The following is an 11,305-nucleotide window of genomic DNA, read 5'->3' on the forward strand; positions in this document are numbered from 1 at the left end:
AAATAAAAAGAAAAGAAAAAGAAAGGAAAACTCAGAAGTTTGTGAATTTTGATATTGTTTTTTCCAGTCTCTTCCCCTCTCTCTTAATACCTGCTTGTCTCTCTATACTTCTTGTGGTGTCTGCGTTATTTCTTCTTGCTCCAACATTGAATTGCCAGTTAGTTCTTTTTTGTATTTCCTCCAGAACTTTCCCAACTCGTCCACTAATCTAAAAGTTTTTCTTCTGTCCTATGTAAAAGTGATACCCTCAGGAAATCTAATCAAATTCTTCTTGAGTGAATCTGTTACTGTCTTATAATTCTGCCTTTTCCTCAAAATTCTTTTTAGGATTCCTGAAATATTTTGATAGGCCTGCCATCTATTGTTGGGCCTGGAGGTCATTAAGCTTCCAGGAATGTGAGTTTGTATAAATAGTCAGTCTCCTGTGTGCTTGTTCCCTTTTTTGGGCGTGTTTGATGATATGTGTGGTTCGTCGCCAGGTTTTTTTTTCTTTTGTAAATAAACCTTTTTCTTTGAGTTCCAAACCGCTTGCTCCAAGATTCCTCTTTGAAAAGATACTGCCTCTCCTGCCCTTCTTAAACAGCTGTGCAAAATGCTCTGCTGTAATGGGACTTGTGATGATGGAAGCGCACTGGACATTAATTAGCATTAAACTAATTAAAGTTTAATGGGACAGGTTATGGCTGTTTGTACGTCAAGAAGGAGATAAGGAGTGCAGTTCAGAGTGATTTATGCAAGGACTGGAGCGAAGACAGAAGCGGTTGCCGACAACGAAAGCCTTCAAAGCAGCTTGAGTCCTGCAACGTGCCTAGAAAAGTTTTAAACAGGCACTGCGCAGTTTGTACTCGCTGGAAGACATCTTATTCCTCAAGGAGCCACCTCAGCAGCTGGGAGACGGTCTACAGGTGTGTGAGTATCGTTCCTAAGCCTCAGGGAGGATGGCAGAGTCCCAGGAAAGTTTTACTGTCCCGTTTACGCGACTCAATGGGAAAAATTGGCAAGATTGGAAGGCTAGAGTAAGGGCTTGGTTGCAAGCAAAAGAGTTGTGGAGTTGTACTGAAGCACCGCCTTTACAGGCAGCTGCAGACGCGTCTGCAGAAGACAAAGCAGCAGCAGCAGCTTCACAGAAACGCGACAGGAAAGCCCAAGGTCTATTAGTCTTGGCAGTGGGACCAGAGCAAATGCCTTATGTTTCTGAGTTAAAGAACACGCATGAGGTCTGGACGGTTCTGCAGCGGCTAAATTCCAGAAACACTGTGGGGGCCAAGATCCATGCTACAAGATGTTTGTTTGATTTACGTCTCCAACCGGGAGCGTGTGTGAAAGAACATATTGCCAAAATGGTGTCTGCCTTTAATCAACTAAGACAGCTGGGCATTCCTTTCTCTATGGAGCAGCAGTCATACATATTGTTGTCTTCTCTTGATAAAAGCTATGAGACTCTAGCTCTAACTTTGGAAGCTATGCCTTCAACTGAATTAACCCTTGAATACATTTCTTCTTGGCTTGCAGATGAACAGGATAAAAGGCAAGGAGAAAGAGGTTTGTCTTCAAAGGGGAGTTATGCTGTGCCTAAGAGTGGGGATGCTGAGTTTGAGAACACAGTAAATGCTTTTGCAGCTAGACACTGTTTTCGCTGTGGTTCCCCTTCCCATTTAATTAGGAATTGCACACGTGAACCTGGTCAAGGCAGCACCAAGGCCGTTACCCCTAGTTACCAGACAAGGAGTTCCAGAGTACGTCGAAGAAGATGAGGAGGTCGTGGCTACTCCCAAAGCACATGGCTTCAGCAATGGCGTTGATGCAAGGGCGTGGCCAAGGCAGCAATCTACGCTGGTTGATTGACAGTGGTTCATCTCACCACCTGGTGGCGCCATCTAGTGTCCGTTTGCAGAATTGCAGACATTTGCAAACCCTTAAAGTTGTGACAATGGCAAATTCAACTAAACGTTCCTTAGAGACCGTAGGCACAGTGTTCTTGAATTGTTTGCAAACAGAAATTGATGCCTACGTGCTAAAGGGAATGAAGGGGTGTATTTTGTCTGTGTCAGAACTTGATAGAAATGGGTTTAAAACTGTGTTTGAAAATGGGGTTTGCACTATTTCAAAGAATAACGTATCTCTTTTGCAGGTGGAATGCAGAGATGGGTTATATTATTTTGAGACAAGTCCAGATGAAGTTGAACAGGTTCATGCTGGTTGTGTGAACTCACCTACCCATAATTCTTGTGTTCATTTATGGCACCGCCATCTGGAACATATTAATTTTCAGTATGTTAAAAGGCAACCTGAATTATCAGAAGGGTGCAAAATGAACAAATGTACTAAGTATTTGGATTGTACTGCATGCAAAAGGGCGAAGGTTCATAGATGCAGCTATCCCAGTTCAGATAGGAAATCTGACAAAGTATTCCAACTTGTGCATATGGACCTATGTGGCCCAATGCTTGTTGCTAGCATGGGAGGTTCGAGGTATGCACTGTGTCTCTCGGATGACAAAACAAAGGTTACTTGTTTTTTCCCTCTTAAAAGAAAAGCAGATACTGCAGAAACAGTTAAAAATTGGGTTCATGCAGTAGAACCTGAATTCGGTACTAGAGTACTTGCTTTTCAGACAGACAGAGGGTCAGAATTTACCGGGTCTGTGTTGCAGAATTTCTTTAAGAAAAAGGGAATTAAGCATCGTCTGTCTACACCTTATTCCCCCCCAAGAAGGAGGCGTGGCCAAATGTAAAAACAGGGTTCTGCAAGAGTTGGCAAACTCTATGTTGTTTGATGCTAAACTCCCTCAAAGTTACTGGGCGGAAGCCTGGCAGGCGGCTACTCATATTCTGAACCGAGTATATAATTCGGTAATTGACACTACCCCATATTTTGCTTTATATGGGAAGAAGCCCAAAGTTAATTACTTTCGGGTGTTTGGATGTCAAGCCTATGTACTTATCCCAAAAGCGTTAAGGAAAAAGGGAAGTCCAAGGGCTAGGAAACTCATCTTTTGTGGGTACGAACCACACGCCAAATCTTGGAGGTTCGTGAACCCAATGGGGATACTACAAGAGTGGTCCTCAGTAGGAGCGCTGAATTTTGTGAGCAGTCCGGATGGACTCACTTACATGCTAAACCTGACATTTTGAGAGATGATTTAGGCATTTATGCTGAGAATGAAAGTCCAGAGGGTGGTGAGCCAGAAGGGGATGGTGCACATGGTTCAGATGCAGATTCTGACCAGGCACAAGGTTCTTCTCCTAAGGTAGAAAAGCCAGAATCTAGGAGTGTTCCAACGTCGCCAGTCAGTAGGCCTAGCAGACAGCAAAAGCGAAGCAGGTCACCTGCAACACCAAGCCCAAGGGAGGTATCTGAACGGAGGTCTTTATCCCTAGGGGCACGTCCAGATATAAAGTCTGAGACAGATTCTGACAGCCAACGGCCAGAGGGGGCACAAGAGGAGCAATTGCGCAGGTCAAAACGTGCCACAAAGGGCAAGCTGCCAGAGCGGTTTAAGGTGACAAGTGTATACGTAAATATGGCACAGTGTGAGCCAGATAGCTATATGGAAGTACAACAGCTTCCAAGCTCAGAAGCCATAAAGTGGCAGGAAGCAATGGAAAAGGAGATGGCTTCAATGAAGTCTCTCGGTGTGTTTACAAGTACAGAGCTTCCGAAAGGGCAACAAGCTGTAGGTTGTCGATGGGTATATCGTTTAAAGCCCACAGCTACTGAGGAGTTGCAATATAAAGCCCGACTAGTTGCAAAAGGGTTTTCGCAGCGCAAAGGTGTTCACTATTCTCAAATCTATGCCCCTACTTCAAGATCGGAGTCACTAAGAATGCTTTTAGCCTCTTCAGCTAAGAAGGGAAATAAGCTGTTTCATTTTGATGTCAATGTGGCTTATTTAAATGCAGACTTACAGGAGGAAGTCTATATGACACCACCACCAGGTTTTGAAGGAGACAAGCCAAACCAGGTCTGGCGCCTACACAAATCCATTTATGGGTTGAAACAGTCTGCCCGTAATTGGAATTCCTGCTTAAACGATGCTCTAGAGAGCATGGGGTTCAGAAAGAGCGCAGCAGATGCGGGTCTTTATCTAAAAGGCTCAGGATGTGAACAAGAAGCAGTCTTGATATTTGTTGACGATTTATTATACAGTGGAAAGGATGATAAACTTGCACAACAATTTGCCACAAAGCTTGGAGAAAGGTTTCAGATAAAATCACTAGGCAATGTATCTGTTTATCTAGGAGTTAAAATTCAGCAAGATGAAAATGGGAACTATTGGCTCAGCCAAGAAGCTAAGATCCAGCAGTTGCTGGAAAGGTTTAAAATGGACAACTGTGCTGGTGTTAAAACCCCAATGGAGTTAAGTTACACAAATGATGCTCAAGCTGAGCAACAGGCAGAATTCTGTAATCCCGGGGTTTACCAGTCAGCGATAGGCAGTCTACTCCACATTGCACAGTGGACTTGGCCCGATATAACATATGCTGTCAACATGCTGTGTAGACAAGCTGAAAAACCATCAATGCATGCTCGGCAAGGAGTAAAAAGAGTTTTAAGGTATCTCCAAACTACCAAAAGGTTTTGCTTAAAACTATCAGCAGAGGGCAGCACACAACTTGAATGTTGGGCCGACAGCAGTTGGGCAGATGCTGGACCAGATAGAAAATCAGTGTCAGGAATGGCAATAAAATTTGGAAATGCACTAATTGGTTGGAGATCAAGAAAGCAATCACTTATAGCTTTAAGTTCAACTGAATCTGTGTTCAATGCATTATCAGATGTATGTAGAGAACTGGAATTTTACAAGCAACTGGTACAAGAATTGTTTGGAGAATGTTCCCTACCTATCAGAGTGTGGGAAGACAATCAACCTTGTATTAAACTAGCTAAATCAGGTCAATTCAAGGCACACACAAAACACTTGGATATCCGTTATCAAAATGTATGCCAAAGTGTAAAACAAGGTTTAATTGAACTAAAGTATTGTCCAAGGCAAGAAAATCTCGCAGACGGTTTTACGAAAGCTTTGAGTCCGCAATCTCATAAATGTTTCTGTTCAGGTTTAAAGTTGAATTAAGGTTCAGTGTTACGAGCGAGAGGGGGTGTTGCTATCAAAGGGTTAAGAGGTAGCAAGACGCTCTAATCACTGAACAGCTGGAGGTCATTAAGCTTCCAGGAATGTGAGTTTGTATAAATAGTCAATCTCCCGTGTGTTTGTTCCCTTTTTTGGGCGTGTTTGCTGATATGTGTGGTTCGTCGCCAGGGTTTTTTCTTTCTTTTGTAAATAAACCTTTTTCTTTGAGTTCCAAACCACTTGCTCCAAGATTCCTCTTTGAAAAGATACTGCCTCTCCTGCCCTTCTTAAACCGCTGCGCGAAATGCTCTGCTGTAATGGGACTTGTGATGATGGAAGCGCACTGGACATTAATTAGCATTAAACTAATTAAAGTTTAATGGGACAAAGCACAAAACCATATAAAAGTTGAAAATGTGCATTAAAAACAACTGATCAAAAATATTTATTGTATACTGTTAAACTGAGGAAGGAGGAGAGAACACCCTCAAAGGAAGAATGCTTTATGAAAATCTTGGAATATGCAGAGATGGCAAAAATTGATAAAAGATACAAATTTAGAATCTTTTAAAGAAGCTTAGAAAACATTTGCAGCCTATATAAAAAGTTATTTTCCATATGCAAAGACCACAGCGGGGTTTGAAGTGTAAGAAAACAGCAGAATATATTAAGAAACATGTTAGGAAGCATGAAATTAGATAAGATGGAACTTTAAAATGCAATCGTATGTAATTCAAGTTATAAGTGGGAAGTCACTTGTTTTGTTGAATTGGAATATAATTGTGGAGTAACAGATGTAACTTTCTATATGTAAAAAAAGAATAAAATATTATTACAAAAAAAATACTGACCACATAGGTCCTCAGCATTCATTCATGGCAGCCTCTCAACAGGTGCTAACCTGCATGTGCTATTCAATTTTGAAGCTTGGGGACATTTTCAACTTGTTTACTCCAACTAGAAGCACTGGAGAGCCAGTGTGGTGTAGTGGTTAAGAGCCGTAGTCTCGTAATCTGGGGAACCGGGTTTGCGTCTCCGCTCCTCCACATGCAGCTGCTGGGTGACCTTGGGCCACTCACACTTCTTTGAAGTCTCTCAGCCCCACTCACCTCACAGAGTGTTTGTTGTGGGGGAGGAAGGGAAAGGAGAATGTTAGCCGCTTTGAGACTCCTTAGAGGGAGTGAAAGGCAGGATATCAAACCCAAAAATAAATAATAATAATAATAAAAATTAATTCTTTACAGTTCTCTGCAGTAAACTAGTGTTTCCATATTTTAGGAAACCACAAAAATTGTTGAGCTTTTTCCATTGTGCTGCTATACGTTGTGTTACCTGACATTTTGCCTGAAACCTGACCCAGTGGTCTAGCCCAGCCTATGGCAACCTGGTACCCACCAGATGTTTTCGATTATGATGCCCATCTGCCCCAATGACCATGGCCAACAGTCAATGATGGGAGTTGCAGTTCAAAAGCATCTGGTGTGCTACAGTTTCCACATCCCTGCACACAAAATAATTGTGACAAGATCCTTTTCTGGTACAGGAGGGCTAATCACTATGAAGTGCCTCTGCTGCTCTGATCCTAGACTGAGGCAACATAGATGGCAGAGAGTAAAATAAATCCCCTTAATGGATCACTGCCTTAACGTGGTGAAGGGGCTTGAATAACTCAGAGAAGCTATGAGCTATCCCTTGCAGGGCCACCCAAGATGGACAGGTCATAGTGGAAAGTTTTGACGAAACGTGATCCACCTGGAGCAGGAACCGGCAAGCCACTCCAGTATCCCTGCCAAGAAAACTCCATGGACAAAGACAACAGGCATATAAAAGTTATGACGCTGGAAGATGAGCCTCTCAGGTCAGAAGGCATCCAACATGCTACTGAGGAAGAGCGGAGGACAAGTGCAAGTAGATTCAGAGCTGATGAAGCGGCTGGTCCAAAGCCGAATGGACACTCAGTTGCGGATATGCCTGGAAGCAAAAGGAAAGTCCAATGTTGTAAAGAGAAATATGGCATAGGAACCTGGAATGTAAGAACCATGAACCTTGGTAAGTTGGATGTGGTCAAAAATGAGATGGCAAGAATAAATATTGACATCCTGGGCATCAGTGAACTAAAATGGATGGGAATGGGCGAATTCACTTCAGATGACCATCATATCTACTATTGTGGGCAAGAATCCCGTAAAAGAAATGGAGTGGCCTTCATAGTCAACAAAAGAGTGGCGAAAGCTGTACTGGGATGCAATCTAAAAAATGATAGAATGATCTCGATACGAATCCATGGCAGACCTTTTAACATCACAGTAATCCAAGTTTATGCACCAACCACTGGTGCTGAAGAAACTGAAATTGACCAATTCTATGAAGACTTACAACACCTTATAGAAATGACACCAAAGAAGGATGTTCTTCTCATTATAGGGGATTGGAATGCTAAAGTAGGGAGTCAAGAGATAAAAGGAACAACTGGCAAGTTTGGCCTTGGAATTCAAAACGAAGCAGGGCAAAGGCTAATAGAGTTCTGTCAAGAGAACAAGCTGGTCATCACAAACACTCTTTTCCAACAACACAAGAGACGATTCTACACATGAACATCACCAGATGGGCAGCATCGAAATCAGATTGATTATATTCTCTGCAGCCAAAGATGGAGAAGCTCTATACAGTCAGGAAAACAAGACCTGGAGCTGACTGTGGCTCAGATCATCAGCTTCTTATAGCAAAATTCAAGCTTAAACTGAAGAAAGTAGGAAAAACCACTGGGCCAGTAAGATACTATCTAAGTCAAATCCCTTATGAATACATAGTCGAAGTGAGGAACAAGTTTAAGGATTTAGATTTTGTGGACAGAGTGCCTGAAGAACTATGGATGGAGGCTCGTAACATTATACATGAGGCAGCAACTAAAACCATCCCAATGAAAAGGAAATGCAAGAAAGCAAAGTGGCTGCCCAACGAGGCTTACAAATAGCGGGGGAGAGAAGGCAAGCAAAATGCGAGGGAGATAGTGAAAGATACAGGAAATTGAATGCAGATTTCCAAAAAATAGCAAGGAGAGACAAGAAGGCCTTCTTAATCGAGCAATGCAAAAAATAGAGGAAAACAATAGAATGACCGCTCCCTGCTTAAAATGGGGGGCACCCTTTGTGTGGACGCGTGCAGCCCCTAGATCTGGAGCGGCTCCAACAGCATAGGCTTTGCTTTGCCTTCCCTCAGGTGGGATACCTGGAGGTCTCCGCCTACCTCAGTCAGTTGTCCAATCCCACCTGGGGGAAGCGTTGCCAAGGAGACCAGGCCAGGTAGGGGAGGGATTACCTGCCCACACAATAGAGGGAGGATCTTACCTGGGAATGGGAAAAACCAGAGATCTGTTCAAGAAAATTGGAGATATGAAAGGAACATTTCGAACAAAGATTACCATAATAAAAGACAAAAGTGGAAAGGACCTAACAGAAGCAGAAGACATCAAGAAGAGGTGGCAAGAATACACAGAGGAACTATACCAGAAAGAAATGGATGTCTCGTATACCCCAGATAGTGTGGTTGCTGACTTTGAGCCAGACATCCTGGAAAGTGAAGCCAAATGGCCCTTAGAAAGCACTGCTAATAACAAGGCCAGTGGAAGTGATGATATTCCAGCTGAACTATTTAAAATTGTAAACAATGATGCTGTCAAGGTGCTACACTCAATATGCCAGCAAGTTTGGAAAACTCAGCAGTGGCCAGAAGATTGGAGAAGATCAGTCTACATCCCAATCCCAAAGAAGGGCAGTACCAAAGAATGCTCCAACTACCACACAATTGCACTCATTTCACACGCTAGCAAGGTTATGCTTAAAATTCTACAAGGCAGGCTTAAGCAGAATGTGGACCGAAGTGCAAGCTGGATTTCGAAGGGGCAGAAGAACCAGGGACCAGATTGCAAACATGTGCTGGATTATGGAGAAAGCTAGAGAGTTCCAGAAAGACATCTACTTCTGCTTCATTGACTAGGCAAAAAAGCCTATGACTGTGTTGACAACAGCAAACTATGGAAAGTTCTTAAAGAAATGGGAGTGCCTGATCACCTCATCTGTCTCCTGAGAAATCTCTATGAGGGACAAGAAGCTGCAGTTAGAACTGGATATGGAACAACTGATTGGTTCAAAATTGGGAAAGGAGTACGGCAAGGCTGTATATTGTCTCCCTGCTTATTTAATTATATGCAGAATTCATCATGCGAAAGGCTGGGCTGCATGAATCCCTAGCCGAAATGAAGATCGCCGGAAGAAATATCAACAACCTCAGATATGCAGATGACACAACCTTGATGGCAGAAAGTGAGGAGGAATTAAAGAACCTTTTAATGAGGGTGAAAGAGGAGAGCACAAAATATGGTCTGAAGCTCAACATCAAAAAAATGAAGATCATGTCCACTGATCCCATCACCTCCTGGCAAATAGAAGGGGAAGAAATGGAGGCAGTGAGAGACTTTACTTTCTTGGGCTCCATGATCACTGCAGATGGTGACAGCAGTCATGAAATTAAAAGACGCCTGCTCCTTGGGAGAAAGGCAATGGCAAACCTAAACAGCATCTTTAAAAGCAGAGACATCACCTTGCCAACAAAGATCCGTATAGTTAAAGCCATGGTTTTCCCTGTAGTGATGTATGGAAGTGAGAGCTGGACCATCAAGAAGGCTGATCACTGAAGAATTGATGCTTTTGAATTCTGGTGCTGAAGGAGACTCTTGAGAGTCCCATGGACTGCAAGAAGATCAAACCTATCCATTCTGAAGGAAATCAGCCCTTAGTGCTCACTGGAAGGACAGATCGTGAAGCTGAGGCTCCAGTACTTTGGCCACCTCATGAGAAGAGAAGATTCGTTGGGAAAGACCCTGATGTTAGGAAAGATGGAGGGCACAAGGAGAAGGGGACGACAGAGGACGAGATGGTTGGACAGTGTTCTCGAAGCTACAAACATGAGTCTGACCATACTGCGGGAGGCAGTGGAAGACAGGAGTGCCTGGCGTGCTCTGGTCCATGGGGTCACGAAGAGTCGGACATGACTAAATGACTAAACAACAACAAATAATAGAATTGTATTTATATCCCGCCCTACCCAGCTGAAGCCGGGCTCAGAGTGGCTAACAGCAATAAAAGCAACACAGCATTCAAAAATCAATTCATTCTAAGATCAATTCAAAATCTAATTAATGGCAACCATTGGGCTAGAGTTCTGTGAGGGTTGAAATGGAGGGAGGGAGGGGGGAGGAGGGGGGAGATGATAGGAAGAGTACTGCACAGAGGGAGAAGCTGCAGAGATGAGGGAGGATGACGTTCTAGTGTTAAGTTGAAATATCCAACTGTGTTTTTTGAACACATCATTCCTCTCCTCTCTTTTGACCCAAATGGTATCTGGGAAAGCAATATGGAAATATTTTCACCCTATGGATAGGACATCTACCCATTGTAGTACTGTCTGGATTCCAAGTAGTGAAAGAAGCGCTCATTGACCACTCTAAATAATTAGATAAGCGACCACAGACTCCTTTCCTTAGGGCTATGGCAAAAGGAAAGGGTAAGTAGTGAATAATAAGAATTTCTACTCGTATTTTCCCAAGAGAAAACATTTAAAGGGCTGTCCAGAAGAAAGGTTCTCTATTATTGTTGCACTCAACAGGAAATGGGTTACCTAGGAGCCAACAACTAGGGGCTGAGGTCCCTTCAGTGCCCCGCTAAAATATGTGAAGGGGCCTAGCTCCGCCAAAGTTCATGGCAAGTGCCATTCTAATGGTGGGTGTGAGCCACATCATGTAACTGATCATGCAAGGTGGGGCTCACTTGCCCCCTTCCTGATATTTTATTCAATTTTGCACCCCTGATGGATTGCAACTAGCAAGATTCAACTGCAGGTAGAAGTTTGTTGCCTGTTGTAATGCATTTACTATCCTGGCCCTCAGTGCTGCATGAAGAGCTTGAACGCTGAGTTCTTTCGGCTGAAGGTCTTGACGCCTACATCAGATTGGTACCTTGCCAAGGCACAGGTTAAAAGAGGTGGCAATTCCATAAGAGGGAAAGATACTCATATTAAATACCAGATGACTTTCGGAGATTGGTGCCTGCATTGGCTGGATGAGGTGGTGGGCTGGATGAGGGCCAATAAAGTGAGTCTGTATCCTGGTAAGATGGGGGCATGATGGGTGGAGTCTAGACAATTGTTCAGTTTACTGCTATGGATGGGGTTGAA

General features: G+C 43.3%; 1 pseudogene across 1 annotated transcript in view; it reads right to left on the reverse strand.

The window, feature by feature from the left end:
• LOC309370626 (cytochrome P450 2D28-like) overlaps window positions 1–11,305 on the reverse strand; it is a 293,948-nt pseudogene that overhangs the window by 175,560 nt on the left and 107,083 nt on the right. The window lies entirely within an intron of this gene.

This window comes from Podarcis melisellensis (assembly GCF_964234715.1).
Source record: "Podarcis melisellensis genome assembly, chromosome: 5".
NCBI classification, from domain to species: Eukaryota; Metazoa; Chordata; class Lepidosauria; order Squamata; family Lacertidae; genus Podarcis; species Podarcis melisellensis.